Source organism: Muntiacus reevesi, chromosome 4 (assembly GCF_963930625.1).
Source record: "Muntiacus reevesi chromosome 4, mMunRee1.1, whole genome shotgun sequence".
In the NCBI taxonomy this organism is placed as follows: domain Eukaryota; kingdom Metazoa; phylum Chordata; class Mammalia; order Artiodactyla; family Cervidae; genus Muntiacus; species Muntiacus reevesi.
The window spans coordinates 89,147,774-89,168,346 of NC_089252.1; the positions used below are offsets into that span (position 1 = coordinate 89,147,774).

Here is a 20,573-nt window from a genome sequence, read left to right on the forward strand (position 1 = left end):
TCTTCATAGACACCTTGGAGAGGGGCACCTATGCCCCTACACCAGCCCTGCCCACCAGCAGATCATCTTCTGAGCGGAAGCAGACAGCAGTTCTGGGGATGTCCTGGGAGCTGCAGAACTTTTCACAGGTGTTGAAGCTTGCAACTCTCAGGTTTTGAAAAACAGCCGTGATCCCCAGCCCCTGCCCTTCTTAGGCGGTTGCTGTCAGTTTTCCCCCCAAGGACAGGTTCTGGAAAAACAGCCTTTGGTCCTCCTGGGTTGTCCATTTTGCCAGGAGGCCTCAGATGCAGAAAGTGAGGTGTGCTGATCGGATTAGGTAAGAGTTGGAATGTGATGATTGGTTCATCTCCTTCTACTGTGTTTTATTTTGAGGTATTTGGCTCTAAGAGCATTTGGCATATCTTCCCGTTGTTTAAAATTATTTTTTTGTTTTTTGATCTAATAGTTCAAGCATTTTAAATTAAAAAAAATTGGTATTGATTCAGTTATACACATGAAAGGTATTTCAGGGACTTGTAATTAGAGGCAGACCCTTCTGTCTGCATCTCTCCAAATGGATGTGCAGAAAACGGCACTATTGAACATTCTGGAAGTAAACTTCTAGCACGGAAGGTCAGTGATGGTGTATGAGAGCTAAGGCTAGCAGCAGCTCTAACATCAAAGATGGGAACTGTGATCCCAGAGAACATGGACAACACAAACTCCTAGGAAAAGGACAAGAATTTTCTGTCACATAATGGTGTTGCTTTGGGCTGAAAGAAGCGTTAATGTACGAAGGCCTTAAATTCTCTTTCCAATCCCATTTTTATGCGTTCTAAAAGTTTTCTTAGCTCTCTTCCTTGCATTCCAAAAATTTCCACATGCTCATCCTTTCTTGTCCTTCATGGCGTAACTGGGAATCCATTGAGAGGTACAGCCTGTAAAATCTGTCTCATGCTCTAACATTATATTTCAACCTTGATAGGCTGTGGACTTTTGCATTCTTGGATCCCTCTCTTTCATTGAGCTGTCAGAGGCTATTTTCTTGATACAACTTTGAAATCTTTTTTTTTTTCTTTTTTTGAATTCTATTTTTTATTTAAAAAAAATAATTTTATTTACTTATTTTTGGCAGTGCAGTACTGGGAATTCGCTGCTGTGTGGGCTTTTCTCTAGTTGTGGCGAGCGGCGCCTGCTGTCTAGGTGCAGAGGGCAGGCTTCTGATCGCAGTGGCTTCTCCTGTTGCAGAGCTCAGGCTCTAGGGCGCATGGGTTTCCATAGCTGCAGCGCAGGGGCTCAGCTGTTGCAACTCCTGGGCTCTCGAGCACAGACTCAATCGTTGTAGCCCATGGGCTTAGCTGCTCCACAGCACGTGGGATCTTCCTGGATCAGGGATCGAACTGCAGGTGGATTCTTTCCTATGAGCTACCAGGGAAGCCCAGGAATTCTATTTTTTATATTCAGGAATCCTGTATTCTATTCAGGAATTCTGTGTTTTTATATTCAGAAGAGAAACTAAAGAGCCTCTTGATGAGGGTGAAAGAGAAGAGTGAAAAGGCTGGCTTAAAACTCAATATTCAAAAAACTAAGACCATGTCATCCAGTCCCATCACTTCATGTCAAATAGAAGGGGGAAAAATGGAAACTGACAGATTTTCTTTTCTTGGGCTCCAAAATCACTGCAGACAGTGACTGCAGCCATGAAATTAAAAGATGTTCCTTGGAAGGAAAGCTATGACAAAACTAGACAGTGTATTAAAAAGTAGAGCTACCACTTTGCCAACAAAGGTCCGTAAAGTCAAAGCAATGGTTTTTCCAGTAGTCATGTATGGATGTGAAAGGGACCTTAAAGAAGGCTGAATGCCGAAGAATTGATGCTTTCAAACTGTGGTGCCGCAGAAGACTCTTGAGAGTCCCCTGGACTCCAAGGAGATCAAACCAGTCAATCCTAAAGGAAATCAACTCTGAATATTCATTGGAAGTACTGATGCTGAAGTTCCAATACTTTTGCCCCCTGATGTGAAGAGCCTACTTGGAAAATATCCTGATACTGGGAAAGATTGAGGGCAGGAGAAGAGGGTGACAGAGAATGAGATGGCTAGATATCATCACCCACTCAGTGGAGATGAATTTGAGCAAACTCTGAGAGAGAGTGGAGAGCAGAGGAGCCTACCGTGCTACAGTCCTTGGGTTAGAGAGTCGGACACAACTTAGCGACTGCACAGCAAACAACTAATACTCATTTTTAAGGTCTCTTGGTGTGGCTGAGATTCCTCCCTTTGAGAAAGCATATTTACTTGGTTTAGCTTTTGTTTACTACCATGGAGATGACATGAAGCGTGAGTACAGGGGATCCTGAGCAGCAGTCTCCAGCAGATGGGTAGAGTGGCTTTTACCCCTTTACCTTTCCATCACTTCTCGAGGCAGACATCACTAAGCAATTCCAGCGCTCTTGCTCGGCAAGCCTGATTGGAGCCTGTGAGTCTTCCTGTCAAAGAGTGCCAGCCTTTGCTGATCGGTGGTGCTTGGCTTGAAATATGTATGCCCTTTTTGGTCTGTTAATATTTAGTGTATGTGAATTTGGTTGATTATATGGACTTCCCTGTGGCTCAGGTGGTAAAGAATCTACTGGCAATGTAGGAGACGTGGATTCCATCCCTGGGTGGGGAAGATCTCCTGGAGAAGGGAATGGCAACCCACTCCAGTGTTCTTGCCTGGAGAATCCCAAGGACAGAGGAGCCTGGCGGGCTACAGTACACGGGGTCACAAAAAGAGTAGGACACAAGTGAGTGGCTAACACTTTCACTACTTTCCTGCTAGTAATACATGGTGGCACATCTTTTATCATAATATTATCAGGTTCCCTTTATATTATCTTGGTTTGCTAAGCCACTTACTCCTTCAGAGTTAGCTTTTTAGACACATGCTTTTTTTCAGATGTAATCTAGGATACATTAGACAACTCCCAGAAATTCCTTACAAGGTGATGGTCAAGTACCAGTTCCCCTTTGAGCTATGTCACTCTTTTCTCAGGTACAGAGTTTCTTGTGCATGCAATTGGAGGATCACCCAGGAAATGGATATGTAGGAGATAACATATGACGTATGAACTTTTTGCCCTGTGGCAAATTGTCTTGTTCTCTCATTATAAACTTCTAGGGTTCTAGGTCCTGACACCCCACATTCTTTGCTGTTTCCATGGAACACAGTCCAGTTAGAGTCCACCCAAATTATTTGTACACCAGAAAGGGAAAAGAAATAGGCTTTCTATGTCTACTCATCTTCTATTCTTTACTTCTTTTTCCTGAAATTAAATAAATCCATATTTTTAAAAAATTGCCTGATAAATAATGCTAGCCATCTATTAATTATTTTCTAATGCATAAGGAGAAATTTGTAGTGTCCAGATCTTACTACAAAATAACCACTAGGCATTGAGTTGGTATTGTCTCTATATCCCCCACCTTTTGGTTATTGGTGGTAAATTAATTCTCTCTTAAAAAGATAAGAGCTCGCCTAGTCTTTTTTATAATGTAGCTATAGGTAGTATAGCTTCCTTAAGTATTTGTGTTGTTAGAAGTCTTGTTTTTCAGCCCATTGAACTTAACATTGTAAAATGGAGAATCAGTTCATTTTGTTTCCCTTGAATGTGAGGGAAGAAGGAAGTGTATTTGCAGGTGTTATGATGCCTAAACATTACCGTGTCTATGTTTAGTTGTTTTTAAAAAATGTTAAAGCCTACATTTTCACTTTCCTATTGTAGGATGAGAAAAATGGATTTATGGTTCATTTACGTAAAGAAGCTATATTCAGCCAAACTGTCCTTGTTGAAAGAAAAGGGGGACTTTTGCTGTCAGCTGCAGAAATGGGGTTTTTCACCAAAATAATCTATTACTGAACCAAAGTGGATTTGCAAATTTGCTATAAAAGAAAAAAATCCTCGTATGATTAAAGGGAAAAGCAGAAACCAAGTATCTGGGATTCAGAGTCTGCTGGGAATTTTCCCCTCACTCTGGCAAGCCTGCCATGCTTGTAGGTGTATCTCAAATGGAACACAATGTGTGAAAGCCATTTAAATGATTATTTGATAATTTAATAAAGGAAAATGCTTCAAGCCACCGCACCCCTCCTACAGTTGATAAGTGATGCCACCTACTGTGAAAATATTTTACAAAACACTTTCATTTGGAATCAGTATCAAATAGTGGTTTTAAAATAAAACATGTGTAGAGTTTTCTCTTGGCTGTTCCCAGTTTTGAGAGCAGACTGTCAGCTCCCCACCCTGGAGTTTATGTCCCGTCTTTTTTCCTCCCCCGGATATTACTCTACCCACAGGTTTGGCTTGGCAGGTTTTATCTCTTGATTTTTAGCTAGGGATTGACTCAATATATATCATTTAATTTTTTTTTTTTTTTTTTTTTGGTGCTTAGTAGTTGCACTTAGCACTTAAAATATTATTTGTACACTCTCAAAGGTGAAGCAGATTCATTTTTTCCCCTTCTGTTTCTTTGTTTTGAGGGGGCAGGATGTTAAAGCCTTCACCTTGCATGTGAGAGACGGACAGTGCTGACTCTCTGAGGGCAAATTTGTGTGCCCACGGCATTCTGCTGTGCAGGGATCACTTTGTTGGCACCAGAACTGCTCAGAAGCATCACGTGCCTTTATAGTTTCACTGGCTAGTTTTCTGCCTTTGCTCTCTGAGAAACTGATTTAAAGAACAAAACAAAAACGGTCCATTTAAAAAGCCACACAGTTTACTCACCGTCTCTGAACACTTCACAACCACATAGCAACAGTCTTGTAAGGCCGGAGCTTTTGCAAAGTTGCCTCATTCCATTTTTCTTCCTTTTCTCCAACTCCCACCCTCCCCAGCACTGTCTGCATTGGCTCCTACTAGCTTTCCATGCAGCCCTGCTGTTGGGCATACCTCGTGGAACTCCAGGCTGCCTTAGTTGCCCTCACTGTGGGAGCAAGTTTCCAGGGAGTCCTGAAGGTTGCAGCATCCCAGAGGTGATCTGAGCTTGACAGAAGCGGTGCAGTTATCCAGAAGCCCTTGATGGAGCAGTGACCCTTCGATAGGATACTTAAGTGGTTGTGAAGGATTCCAAAACTGAAAAGAACAGTCTGCCCTGGCCATGCAGATTACTTCTTATTGTTGTTATTGTTTACTAAGTAGTGGACACTTTAGTGAGATGGTTTGAGAACCTACTGCCACTGATCCAACCTCTGCCACCCCTTTTTTCCCCTTAAATTACAAAGCTCTGTTGATGACGTTAACAGGAAAACAGTGGCTAGAAGGCAACGTGGCTGGTTTTCATATTGTACAAGGATATTGTGGTGCCGTATGATGAAATCTGAATAAATACGTGGATTTTCTTTTCTCACAGTATTCAACGTTAAATATATACTTAAGCAGTAATGATTCTGAAACTGCAGTTTGCATTCGTGAACACACACCATAGGGTAACACCTCAAACTCTAGGTGAAGCCAACATTTTCTGAATTATGTTTCATTGGGGAATTTTTACCTTTTTTTCCTGTTTATGACTGTCATTTCATCTAGTTTTATAATGGGGTCAGGAACAGGTGAATGTGAAATAATAGTAGTAAGCGGAGTGATTTCTGTGTTAATGATTAGGCTTTTCTTTTTTTTTTTTTTTCAATTAAAAAGTTCTGGTATTTGAAACAAGCTCTGGACTTTAATCATACTTCCCTGTAATTAATCAGAATGAAAGATTTTAGTGCTCCTTGATTATGTACAAATGATTACGGCTTCGTGTCTGCATGACGTCAGAGAAGCTGACCTAATGGCTAAAATTGGGGAGGGGGGCGAATCCTGAAGTCATCTTTGCTTAATTTTCTCCATTATTCCAGTAAATATAAAGAATTAACACTTGTGTAATATAGGAGTATACCTAACTCCTTGTCCACCCCCACCGAGGCCAAATTTTCCCTTTTATAAAATGCAAGTCTTCTTATTAAACCAATAACTTTTAATAAGTGAGACATCAAGAACAACAACAAACCCCACAGTAAAAGCACTTGACTACAGAGCCCCCTCAAAGCACATCTTTTGTGTTTCCACATATCAAGCTACTTTATGGACTTTTGCTGTGGCATTGCCCTTCAACGAGAAAGCTTTTTCCATTTTGTACCATAAAGAATATTATTTTTCTGCCAGCCAATTTTCTCTGTTAGTCACTAATTGGCTACATAAATCTCGGGTGTTGAGAATGAGGAATGTTTCAGTGTCATAGAGTGTAATCTTCACCCTTATTTACCAATTCATTAAGATTCATTGATGCAGGATCGGTGAGAGGAAATGACAACATAAATCAGACCTCCAACATAATGACCCTAATCAGTTGGGAATTGCTGGAAATGTCATGATGAACTATGTCCTTGTGTTAGTGCCACTGTACATTGTCATTGCGCTGCTTTATGAGTGGGACGCATCTTCCTGACACTGACTGTATTTAACGAAAAAAGAGTTGTTAAAAACCTGATTCCATTAAAGCTATGAGATCTATACAAGGTCCTGTGGTATTTAGCCTCACGCCCTTTACCTCCATTGTAACTGCTTAATGGAGCTGCAGTTTAATGCACATTTAGAGTACACCTGAGTAAAAACTCCGTAGAAAAAAAAAAAAGCAAGTTGATTTATAGCTTGTCTTTATTTAACCCAGGAATTCCAGCATGTATGGAGAATCAGAAATTTCCACCTCTCCACTTATGTACCAGATTCCTTGGCACTAAGATGCAGAAGTATCCCCCCGACCTAAAGCCCCCTAAACATCCTCTCCTTCAGAGATGTGGATGATTCAGACCTCTGTCTCCCCAGGTTTGCTGATGGGAACTGCCAGTCATTCCTAGAACAATGTGTCAATTCAAAATTAGCAATAGAATTTGACAGGGGCTCCTGTAAAGAGGTTTCTGGATTTCCTCCCACCCCCAAAGGTATTGATTTTATTCCACCACGTTCTTGGAATCGGTTCCTGGAAGATTGGGGGTTGCCCAGCTCTCTGGTTTAATACAGGTTATTCATTTAGCTGTAACCAGTTAATCCAGTGACAGTGTGGGGCCAACCCAGCAGGCCAAGCTCCTTTCTTTTTATTTATTCCTTATTAAAATCTTGCCATTGACCAGCAGGTAAACACTTTTCAAGTTGTGAAGACTGAAAAGCGTCGCTTTATCCTCCTCTGGGTTTTTTTTTTTTTTTTTAACATTGAGCATGTTGGTAACCATTTTTTTTATCGTAAAAAAAATCTTTAATCTGTGGTATAAGGCTGAGAAAGACCTGTAAGAGAACAAGACAAGTTTACCTAATCTTGACAGCTCTGGGTGTAATCTCACTTTGCTTGTGACACGTCAGACTCTAAGATTTATAACTCCTTAATCAAATGTCTAGAAGTCTCAGGAAATGTTATCATAGGACTTCCTTTCACATGACTTACTGAGAACTCAATAGACCGTTAGATAAGCTCTAGACTCAGCTGGACCTTAGAATAATTCAAATTGACTAATGCTTCTTGGGTTTTTTGGATGGTGGTGTGGGGTGTTTCCAGCCGGTGTGTGTGAAGTTGGGCTTACATCTCTGTTCTGTCAGGGGGCTCTTTTGCTCCCAGTAGGAAGATACTGTGACTTTTCATGCTCCGGGGTCTTCAGGTCCAGCAGGGTGTGTGCTCTGCTTCTTTGAGCCAAGCGATGAGGGGATTCCGGGGAAACACGAGGGTGGGAAAGCCGCCTGCCCACGGGGCGACAACGTGCTCCTTGTGTGGCTGTGAAGGCAGCCTTTGAAGAGGGTCCTGGGTCGGCAGTGAGGGGACTGCATGGGTCAGGAACCGCCCATGCGTCATTGGAGGGGTGACTCAGACCGTGCGAACCGCTGCGTCCCAGAGCCACACCAGCCTTCTCATGTGGTCCCGGGGGCCCCGGCACCACCGACACCACGAAGACCAGAATGAGTCTCCCCACCCACAGCCCAACCAGACGCGTCCTGCTGACTCTGCCTTGTCATCAGAGGGGACTGCGGGCTGCTGGCTGCCATCCTGCGTGCTCCAGCTCTTACCCGGTCTGACCAGCGCACCCATGCGCCGGCACTCTGCCTGGCTGGGGACAGCTCACCCAGGGCACACCCAGGGGCCGAGGGGGCCAGACTGGAGGGGCAGGCTAGAGAGCGGGAGCGGCGGCCCTCGGGAGGGAGAGGGGCCCCGGGGGGACACTGACTTCCCCTGCGCCTGGTAGCGGCGCTGCGGTGTGTGTGTGTGTGCTCCGAGGCCCGCCAGTGTTCACCTGGACCTGCCGAGAAAGCCCAAGGACGCAAGGCAGCCCTGAGGTTTCAGCAGCATCCGCCAGGCTTCCGACAGGCATCTGTGCTTTGACAAATCCAGCTTCGCCTACCAGAAAGATCCCAAGATCGTCAGCAGTCCAGACCTTGTGAGGCAAAACGAGACACCCAGTTTCCTAACGAGAGATCCTTGAATTAGGTTGAGTAAGTGGGCAGATGGAAATCAATGTAATTTCAGCTTCTCCTCCCCAGAGGAGTCCATCTTCACAGACTGCCAAAAAACTACCAGGCCCAGAATGTGTCAAGTTAGGTTACTGTAAAAATTCAAATAGTAGGTCAGACGTTTGGTCTCTACCCCCTGCTTCCAGTTTTTGTTTTTGTTATTTTTTTTATCTTGAATTCATTTATTTTTTCTTATTGGAGTATAGTTGATTTACAGTACTGAGTTGCTTTCTGCTGGATAGCACAATGAATTTTATATATACCTATAGGATTCGTTCAGTTTTAATCTATAATACCATCATTTGTTTCTAGAAGGTGAACATTTTTTATGAACCTACTGTCTTTAAGTAAATATTGCCTCATTGTCTGAGACATGATTTTTCTTAATCTAATTTAAGATTAAGTTAAGGTGCCCCTGTGGTTGGCACCTTTCCGATATCCATTCTTATTCTCCATTGAAATCCCCTCACTCTGTTCCTTTCCAGAGATATGTTTGGATATTTTTATTATATTATGGACTCTCTATTTATTTTGGCCACACCACATGGCATGTAGGATCTTAGTTCCCTGGTCAGGGATCAAACCCACATCTCCTGCATTGGAAGCTTGGAATCTTAACTGCTGAACTGCCAAGAAAGTCCCAGTGATTGGATTTCTGTTTAAAATCTCCTGGCTCATAATATTTTCTCAAGCTCTGGTATTTGGGGGAGAAAACCCAAAAGCCTGGAAAAGGGAACTCAGTGGACAGAGAATTGGAAGTGAGGGGTGGAAATTAATTATTCTTGGTAAAGAAAAACTCTTTACAGTCACAGGAATGTGCAACAGGCAAAATGCCTTCAAATATGCAAATCTATGTTTATCTCAGAGAATTCTACAGGGAACAAATCCATAGCGTTAGCAATTATGACTTAGCTCCACCCACCCCCCAACCTGTAATGCTTATAAACATCAATATAGCTTAGAGCTTTATGTTAAAATGTTTTTCTCCTATTTCTTTTAAGAGTTATTTGTTTAACATGTTTTTATTATCCTAGATGATGTGATTTGGGAAGAAAGCATTAATTCTCTTATCAGCTCACTTTCCTTCCCAGCTGTCAAGAGAATTGAGCTGTCCTAGTAGTTTACGAACTAAGAGGCATTAAATGGAGAGCTCATTGCTGATCAGACTGAGCCACTTCTGAACCACAGCTACCCAGGCAAGAGGGATTGACAGCTTAGCATTTATGTAGGAATGTATTGGAATAACATGGCAAGCAGCAGAATCGAGCTCCTTCGCACGCTGCTACTTGCCAGCTAGCGCCTCTTATATCTGCCGAGTTTTTGAGAAAGAAGAGACCTGAACTCTTCACTCTGTGTTGCTTGCTCAGGCTGACTTGGATGAATAGTGTCCATCAAGTGATGATTTTGGAAGGTAACCCATGTTCGTTATGTGTATTACAAGTAATATGTATTGTGCCATTCATTCATCCACTTACCTATCCATTCATTCATCAAGTGATATTTACTGACTGTCTAGAATGGACCAGATCCTTACAGGCTGGGAACTCCAATAGCTGAGTATCTCTGTTAAACAGTGCAGTCGTGATCATGTCACAGTAACGTCAGGTATAACCTTGTCAAAACAGCCAGTCTGTGGGGTGTCCTTGGAATACACTGTTCATCTGTGACTGTTTTCTAATGAGCTTGATGATAAATTAGATGCTTGTAGCTCACAGAGGACCACTGGGTGAGGAGATGACTCTGCCCCATACAGCCAGTGACTCATTTATTTAGCCGAACTCCGCTGGGCACAGCAATGTGTCAGTATGCCAGGTGCTGGATCCTCTCTCCCACTTGCTGGAAGATTTCGGAAGCTTATCTAAACCTCTGTTTTTTGCTGTCTGTGTTTTATGCTGATACTCCAAACCCCCTTTTGTTCTTAGCCTTTCCCTCAGTGGCACTAATGGTAGTTGACTACTCCATCCTGTGTTGGCTTCCCTCTCTACGCATCTCTCCCTTTCCCCTTCTCCGTCCTCTGCCTGGGTCTTGGCAGCTCCATCGACTCCGCTGCTCTTCCTAAGCTCGTGAGGACTGCTGTTGGTTCTCTCAAAAGCATGCTGAGTACACAGCTCTGCATTCTGGCCTCAGCTGAGCAAACTCTCCCGGGCTCAAAAATCCCAGTGTTTGTGGTCTTAGAATCCCCTTGTTTACCACAGTGGCTCTACAGGAACTTGCTGACTGCGCATGAACTTTTGCTATACCTTCATTTGATCTCGGTAGATGTTTTAATTTCTCTTTTTACTGTGAAAACAGTGCTCAAGTGACTTTTTAAAAACTTCCCTTTTCTCAACTCAGAATCCTCACCTTTTTTTTCTCTTTGTTCACCTTGTTAGTCTTCAAGAGAGAAAGGAATTCTCAGTTTATTGAGCAGCTGACATGCTTCAGGTGGTATAATTGATTGCTCATGCCTAGACTCTACATTCTTCCATTATCCATGACCCCATCCATCCATCTAGCAAACATTTGCTGAGTGATTGTTCAGTATCCAGTGCTATGAGACTATAGTGAAGTGGTGATAGACACTCTTAGTCTAGTGGGAGGAGAGATTTAGTCTTTATCATACAGAAATGTGACCTTTGGCCAACATAAAAATGAAGTACTTCTGGAGCACTTAAGATGAAATAAATATCGAAAGGTAACATTTGATCTGGATTTCAGAGTGTTCATAGGAGTTTGTTAGTTAAACTAATAGGAAAGGGAGAGAACAACATCTGTAGAGAATCAAAAGAGCAAAGCGTGTTTGGAAAATAGCAAGTAACCTAGAGTAGTGTGGGTTGGTGGTAGAGGGCAGCAGGAGAGAAGTCTGGGAAGTAATGCAAGGACCCTGTTATTCCAAGCAAAGGCACTAAGGTTATCCTTTGAGCACAGGGGAGCTTTAGGAGGTTTGCAAGCAAGGAAGTGACTTCACCAGACTGGCTTTTATTTTGAATGATGCTGTGATAGTAGCAGAAGGGTCCTTGCATATTGTAGGAGAGAGATGGTGAGGGCTGGATGGCCACAGTGATGGTGAGAAGAGTGAGGATAAGCTGGTTAGGTACATAAGACCACACCTTGGTAATCAACTGAATGTCAAAGAAGGTAACAGTGCTGTTTTCCTGATCAGGAAAAGTAGCAAGTTTGAGAAAAGAGTGTATAGTTTTGGATACATTAACTTGAGGACATCTGATGGACTCTGAGTGGTGTGAATAATCAGTAAAGGAAAGACATAGATTTTAGGGGTCCAGTCTGGAGTAATCACTGTGTAAGTGGGAGTGAAACATATGTGGAAGGTACGGGGGAGCCTTAAGGAACAGCAGCACTGAATGTGTGAGTGGAACTAGTGAAGTCTTCAAAGAAAGAGACCAAGGAGGTGAAAGGTTACGGAATCAGGCAGCAAACCAAGGGATGCTGTGTGGTCTCAGGGAAGGTATGGGAGAGGTCTCAAACAGTGGCCTTAGGACTTCCCTGATGGGGCGGTGGATCGGAATCCACTTGCCAATGCTGGAGACATGGATTCGATTCCTGGTCCAGGAAGATCCTACATGCTGCAGCGCAGCGACATGGGCCCCAACTGCTGAAATTGGCGTGTCCTAGAGGCCCTGCTCACAGGAAGCCATGGCAATGAGAAGCCCATGGACCCAACTACAGAGGAGCCCCTGCTCCCCACAGACAGAGAGAAACCCATGCAGCAGCAAAGACACAGCACAACCAAAACTAAAATAATTAAGTGTTCTTTAAAAAAAAAAAAAAGAATGGCCGGAAGTGTCAGGTGTGACGGAGCTCCTCTGGTCTTTGGGTTCAGCAGTGTTTCTCAGCGCACCGCCCATCTCCACATCCCCCAACCTGCCAGTAGTAAACGCTGCCTCTCAGCTTCTGCCCCAGCCTTCCTGCCCTGGATCTGGGCGAAGTTCTGAGTGCTCAGTGGCTTCAGAGCTCAGGGATTACTGTCCACATCTTGGAGAACTGAGAGTCCACGGTGCAGAGTTACAAGTAGGAGATGACATCCTGGAGACAGTATCATTTCAAGACACTTAACTGAGCAGGGAAAGGAGGCTGAAGAGTGGACCCAGGAGGAGCTAGAGAGGAGTTGGGGAATGGTTATTTAGGGCAGCGTAAGCACTTTAAATGTTATTTATAAACTAAAGTGAAGGGACCAGCAATGGGAGGTTGTGTTGGAGGGATGGCAGTGATGGAGGGCATGGATTTGAGTGAAGGTATATGGTATTTGTTTTTCTCTGACTTACTTCACTTCGTATTGTCCGTCTCTAGGGCCATCCGCATCTCTGCATGTGGCACTGTTTTGTCCCTTTTTTTTTCCTGAGTAATATTCCATTGTATAGATGTACCACATCTTCTATATCCGTTGCTCTGTCAGTGGACTTTTAGGGTGCTTCCATGTCTTGGCTGTTGTAAATACTGCAGCAATAAACACGGGGGTGCATGTCTCTTTTGGAATTACGGTCTTCTCCGGGCGTATGCCCAGGAGTGGGATTTCTGGGTCATGTGGCAGTTCTGTTTTTACTCTGCTGTACAGAAGAAAATAACACAACTGTGTAAAGCAACTATCCTCCTACAATTATTTTTTTTTTAAGCAGTGAAGGTAGACGGTGAACAGCCTCTTAGTCTCAGAAGGGAAAGAGGAAAGGGCAAGAGGATGAAGATATTTGGTGTTGGGTGGGGAAATCCCCCTTTGCCTTCTCCATCAGCTTATCACATGCAACTTCTCTAAACTACTTAAAACCACCAACCACCCTTCCTGCTTGAAACTGCCTTCTGATTTCTATGTCGCTTTAGGGCTCTGCTTCTGACTGTCCCTCTGTGGCGGACAGAAATTGGGTAACTTGTTCATAAATTTGTCTACCAGCTTAATATATGTGTATGGATGTACATTAACACCATGATCTTTGATGTTTTCTTCTAAAAAATGATGGTCAATACGTATCCCATAGACTAGTCGTGGGGACAAGAACTTAGTACTCAGATAATGTCACTCTTCCTGTTTTCTTAATATAGGAATTGACTCTGGTTTATTTGGAGGATCCCTCGCATCCCCACTCCCTCTGAAGTGTCACCTATGTACTCATGACTCCCCACACAGCTCTTGTTTTCACTTCCACTTCTCTCCTGAGAACAGTCTGTTTTCCTTACTTGGCTGTTCTTACAAGAACATCAGTGTTCTCCTGATCACCTGGGCTAGAAATCAGAGAAACTTACTCAGTTCTTAAAATCAGACAGCTCGCAGATCTTTGGTTCTAACTATACAATATCGCATTCATTCATTCATCTATCTTATGGACAGTGAATTATTTATCAAATTGCCTGGTACCACACGAAGTATAAGACATGATTCTTTGCTTACAATAACAGAGGCAGAAAATTACAACACAGCATAATGATTGCGCTGGAAGAGTTTAGTATAAAACTCAATGAGACACTGGGGGTGAATGCCTATCCTAGACTCGATTGGTCGTGGGGATGGCCTGTAAAAATTTCTTTAGGACTTAGCTCCATGAAGATTCCCTGCAGAGACATTGAGGTAGAGGGAGTGTGTGTGTGCAGGCCGAGGCATTTGAAGCTGTTGACCATGGTCACAGTGTGGATGGAAAATGAAGGGAGGAGAAAGAGAGAGAAGACAGAACAGGTACAGAGCATGAAGAGCTGGGCGCCTAGCTCAGCGCTGTCAATAGCAATAAAATGAGAGCCCCCGAAGGAATTTAAAATTTCCTATTAGCTACATTTAAAAAGTAAAAAGCATCAGGTGTATATTGTAATGGTGTTTTATTTAACCCAATTCAAAATATCATCATTCTAAACTGTGTTCAATATTTTACATTTATGAACAACACATTCTACATTTCTTTCTTACATACGAAATCTGAAAAAATCATCTCAATTGGGATATTAAAATTTCATCAGAAATACTTGATCTGTACTTAAATTTCATAAAAGTTTACAGTTAGGAAGGTAGATTCATATACCTAAGTTGTTCAGCACATACCTGAAAATTTGAACCAATCACTGAACCAAGTATCAGTTTTTAAATTTAAACTACTTTGCATTAAAATTTCACATCTATAAAAAAAATTCAGCTCGGCAGTCACTCTAGTCAAATTTTATTTGTTCAGTAACCTCATATAGCCAGTGGCTTTCACACTGGGCAGAGCCACCCTAAAGATTTGGGACTTTGCTCGTGAGGCATTAGGGAGCCATTGAAGGACAAAGGAGGTGACATGATCAGACGTTTTGTGACACAGCGAGACTGGAAGATGTATCCATCCTCCTTCAGAGTTCTAAAGTGATGGGGGGTGTGTTCCAAGGCAAGGGTGTGGAGAAGCAGATGTTATTAAAATAGGAAGCAGGGCTCAAGCTCTAATGGCACTCCTTCCCAGGTATTTTATTTTTTGAAAATTTGATGCACTAACCTGTAAAATGAATAACTGTCCACACTTGCCATTAGAGTGGAGTTGCCATAAAAATCGAGTGAGAAGGTGTCAATAATAATACAAGCTTATGTTTGTTAAGCAACAAATGAATGGAGGAATGCACAGGAGGTAGAGTGGATGGAAATTGGTAACAGGGGAAATAAAAGAGAAAGAAAACTATCAGATAATTCTTGATCTGGGAGGTGGCCCCCTTTTTAAAATCCCTGGGTTAGGGTTTGGATAGAGGAAGAAATAGATGAGCTCAGTTTGACCTAAAGTTGAGGTTCTGTTAGAACGTCCAGAAGGAAATGTTCAGCAGTGTCCAGAAGGTTGTAGGAGTCGGGATCTGCAGCTCTGGAAAGATACTTTGGTTGGTGGAAATGATTCAGAGCTGAGAGGACATAGATAGGACTGCAGTGAAGCTGTGGGGAGGATAGTTCTCCCAGGCTTTTGAGCAGGAGTCAGCAAAGTACATCTCTCTGCACCAAATCCCACTGCCACCTGTTTTGTAAATAAAGTTTTGTTGGCACTCAGTCATGTCTGTTTGTTAGTGTCTTGTTTCCGGTTGCATTTATGGCACCAGGGAGCTATAGCTCTGCATGGTTGGGACAGGGACTGTGTAACCTGCAAAATGAAAAATATTTATTCTCTGGCCCTTTTCAGAGGGGGGGAAAAAAAAACCCAAAAAACTGTCACTGCCTCCTTTAGAGTTTCGGAGTCCTGAGGATGGAACTCTAGCCAATATGAAAAATTTCAGAATGAGCAGAGGAAACTAAGCTCATGAAAAAAGTGAGAAGGAGCCACCCAGATTTTGTAGGCAGAGAACCACTGTGAGCAGGGAAAACCTGGAAACAGAGAAGAGAGATTTGCCCCACCCCCAGAGATTTGGGGGGCAGGGAAGACAATGTGAGTGTCAGTGTCACAGTGTCATCCGTTGACAAGAGGTCACATGACTTAAGGATTGACAGTTGTCAATTGAACTTAGCACCTCCAGTCTCATTCAACATTGTGGTAGGAATATTTGATGCAGGGGGGCGGTGCAGAAACCAGCTTGCCATGGGCTGGGGATCCTGTGGGGAGGAGGTAGGAGGGGCCAGAGGTTAGCTCTCTTCATCAGCAGGCAGGAAATGGGGAGAGCCCTTGGGGGAGCCAAGAGAGGCACTTGAGGCTGAGGAAGCCTGTTTTAAGCTTAGCCTTCATACTTGTCAGGAGAGGGAGAGTTTAAAGGTAATAGCAAAAGAGGGAGGCATGGTGGAGCAGGTGCTCAGGAGTCAGGGGGGAAAGGGAGGGATGGAGCCCCCAGCCCTCTTCTTAATCCCACTCTTAATTGCATCTGTCAGTACTGGCTCCATTCCCTGTTCCTAGCTCAGTGAAGATTCCACCTACAGTCTTCCCTTCCAGGCTCAACCATTTCTTTTCCAGGCATCTCTCTTATTTGCTTGTGAATGTGTATTCCTTCAGCCCGTCTTTCCCACCCTCATGAAACATAGCATTCCAATTACAAGGCGTCCCCCAAGTCTTGCCTAACCTGACCCATCATAGATGCTTTGTTCACTAGTATTTACAAAATAGAAATCCAAAGAAAAATCACAAGTCATTAACATTTGAAGGCATATCATAAATTTATTATGGAAAAAAAGTTCATTGCTTTGATGTAGTGCAGATTCCATAGAACGGTTTTCTTAACTGTGATGATACTGGCATGAGGGACGGAATAAGTTTTGTGGTAGGGGCTGTTCTGTGAATTGTAGGATGTTAGCAACTTGCATTCCTGGTTTCCCAGTAACACCCTTTCTTCCCAGTTGTGACAACCAAAACTGTCCCCAGGCATTGTCGCATGTCCCCTCGGTGGGGGTCAGGGAACAAAGATCGTCCCATATTGAGAACTGTTGATGTGGAATGACAGTGTGAGGCAGAATCTTTTCCCTTGGCATTTTGATTTTTTCAGATGTATCCTCTCCCTCATACTTTGCATTTTTAATAGTTAGACCCAAGGGAAATTACACTGAAGATATATCTCATTCCAGGCAGTAAGAAATGGAAACCACCCATTTTTGACTGCTTACCAAGTTATTAGTGACTCTATCCTATTCTATCTAATAATAAGAGCAACTTATAAAAATCAAAATAAATGTTCCAGCATGTGAGGTAATGATGTTATCACTAAGCTTCTGTACAGTAAGAACTTTTTTAAAATTTTTTTGTTTAAACAAATTTTTATTGGAGTATAGTTGGTTTACAATGTTGTGTTCATCTCTGCTGTACGTTGAAGTGAATCAGCTATACATATTCGGATATCCCCTCCCTCTTGGACCTCCTTCCCTGCCCCACATTCCACTCCTGAGTCACTCATCATCACTGAGCTGAGCTCGCTGTGTTACAGAGCAGGTTCCCACTAGCTATCAGTGGTGATGTGTATCAGTCAATCCCGCTGTCTCAGTTCATCCCACACTCCCTCCCCACTGTGTCCACACGGCCATTCTCTACATCTGTGTCTCTACTCCTGCCCTGAAAATACGTTCATCTGTGCCATTTTTCTCACTTCCACAAATATGCATTAATATACAGTATTTTTTTCTCTTTCTGATGTTCTTCACTCTGTATGACAGACTCTAGATCCATCCACAAACGACCCAATTTTGTTCTTTTTTATGGCTGAGTAGTATTCTATTATATATATATGTACCACATCTTTATCCATTCATCTGATGTTGCATTTGAAATCTTAACAGAAGCCACGTTTTACATAGTGCCCCTGCCCCAACATCCCTGATTATTCCAGGGACTCCTCTCCCATCAGGGGCTTTCTGAGAAAAGTGAAGTCAGATTTCTCACATCACAAATACCCACCTGTTGGAAGGAAGCCAGCTTTTGAGTAAAGAGCCAAAACCAAACATGATGAGCTATCCTAGTTAAATTTTTAGTGTAAAGCTCACGAACTCATGGGAAATGAGCCCAAGAAAGCTGTGGTGGGCTTGGAGTGCTATTTGAAGTAACGCTGAGCACACTAAGCTGTGAGGTTATGAAAGCTTCCTCTCCGGTAAGGAAGAGTGAGGTAGCCTCGCTCCTGGGGTGGGTGTCCTCAGTGGTGGGATCTGATCACGGGATCTCTGATGCCTGTTCCGTCCCTGTTCATGTCACTGTAGCCACATGCTAAGTACACTCATCATTAACCATTGCGTCCGCAGTGTGAGGTACAAGTTGTTAATTCTATTTGTAATTATCAGCATGTACTTTATTAACTTCCACAATCCATGTATACCAAGGAGAAATGCTTCTTAATCGCAATTACAAATTTTTTTTTTCCAGAGGTGTCAAGGCTTTAAAGAGACAGCTTAGAACACGGCTGGTGTACAGTATTGCCCTCTGCCCTGCTCTGCATTTTCCCTTTTAACTACAACTTGGTAAACAAGAGCTAATTCTGAACAATAACCCAGAAAATGAGTGTCATTCTCTAAGCTGTCATTTGAAGAAATGTTGATTTTATTGATGTTCTATTCCTTACATCTCCAGAAGAAAGCAGGAAATGTTTCTAAAAATCATTTTCACTGAGAACACAGTCCTGCTTCAGGCTCATTTTATGGTGGGGATAAGAGTATTCTGCACTTGAGGATTTTATAGTGTCTTCTGGGTTTTATGGGCTACTAATAAGTCTTCTGATTTATTGAGCACCTACTGCATACTAGACACTTTACATACATTGGCTTTGCCTGCTCTCAAAGCCCTCTGCATTTTTCATTATAACACTACTCACAGCTTATTGTATGATTCTTTGACTAATGTGTGTTTTCTCCATCAGACAGTCACTTCCATGTCAGTGGATCTGTATCCATTCTTGTTCCCCATTGTTACCCCAACACTTAGAACAGAACCTGACACTTATTAGGTACAAAATAAGTACTCTTTCGAAGGATGAGTGGATCCACATGCAGAGTGGTGTGGTTTTAGAGATGAGGAAATGCACAGATAGAGTGGTGGGCATCTTGTTGAATCCTTACAGTTGGCAGCATCAAATTCAAAGTCAGCTGTGTCTGGTCCAATGGCATCTGTCTTTCCACCACACTTGCCTTCTCAGACTTTAATGAATCACCTAGGGGATCTTTACCAATGTGTACTTGCTCATTCAGTGGGTCTGAGATGAGCCAGAGAAGGTGCATTTTGCTCTCAGGCAATACCCATGCTACTCTCCATGGACCATGCTTTGTCTAGTAGAGGTCTGCACCATAGTTGCAGTGTTAGAAGTGATAATTTTCTTATCTGATGGAGGCATATGTGGTTCTGTGTCTGACAATCCTTGCCACAAGACAGAGTCTTGGCACCTGTACTGGTCTCCTAAGGAAGGTATCACGGGGCTCTGTTCTTGGGTAACATCATTTATTATCTTGGATAACATCATTTGGTTATCCATGGGCTGTGATCTTTGATGTGTCTAAGATATTGATGATGCTAATGGGCCCTGCTGCCTCTATTAACAGTCTCGTACTCATTATCCAGTGGTGTTTCTGCTCTAAAGATGTCCGATACCCATACTCTTCACATTGACCTTGGAAATGTCCAGGAGTAGCAATGCCCTTTATAAGTGTCCTTGCATATTTAGTTGACTCCTATCGAGAATCTGGAGTCTCCAGACATCAGGTGGTCCCACCACTGACTCCGTAGCCATCCAGTGGCCCCAGTACCCAGTGTGTGAAGGGAGGCTGCCGTCATGGATCCCACTTTGGTGCCTGCTTTATCCAGCATGGGCATCTTACACACTGCCCTTCTTGTTGGCATGTGTGTGACAGTTTCTTCCTGATTTCCTCCCTAGCTTGGCACTTCCCCCTAGCTCTTGAGAAATAGGTACAGAGGTTGGCCTTTTTTACTAGTTGGAGTGGCGGGTTCAAGGTCTAGTTGCTTATCTTAGTCATTTGACACCATGGTGGAGGAGCAGCTAGAAGCAAGAAGACCAGGGGACAAATTAGGAAGCTGGAGTCTGTCCTGACAGATGAGAAGGGGCCTCTGAATCAGAGCTGCGATTACTTAGCACCAAGCAGTCGGATGCCTGGCTCCCCTATCCTGTGTCACCAGCCTGTGGCTCTTTCACAGTTTCTCAGTTCAGCCCTTGCTGACTGGAGGGTGATATCTGGGTTCTTAACTTAAGACTGACTATTTGTTCTTCCCAGCCTTTCACACCATAGCTGTTCATCACCTTTGTGCCTGATTGGAGTCTATTCGTCATGTAACATAATATCACCTTTTTTTTGGGGGGGGGGATATGCAGGATCTGAAGGTCTATATATGTTGTGTTCTAATTATGTAGTAGTAAAAATTGAAGGGGCGCGTTGAAAAAGATTTATTTGAGCTCAGTATTTTGAAAAACTCTTTGGCTACACCCTCCTTTAAAATATTCAGCTATATTAGATGGTCATGAAGGCTGGTTCAATGAGACGGGGGCTTAAAAGTTAAGGGCATCATTATATTATCGAAATCACACTGAAAGTAAATTGGCAGATACCTGTAGTTTGTCCCGAAGTCACTTATTGAAGACCTTGCTTTAGTTCTCTTCACGTGGGTAGACACAGCACAGGAATTTATAGACAATGAATGAGGAGTCTGCCACTGAGGAAATTTTCTTAAAGCACATGATTTTTTCTATCTAGTTACAT

General features: G+C 43.0%; 1 protein-coding gene across 11 annotated transcripts in view; it reads left to right on the forward strand.

Annotated features, from left to right (window-relative positions):
- Positions 1-20,573, forward strand: part of FOXP1 (forkhead box P1) — a 613,036-nt gene that overhangs the window by 341,205 nt on the left and 251,258 nt on the right. The gene's annotated exons all lie outside the window — the stretch shown is intronic.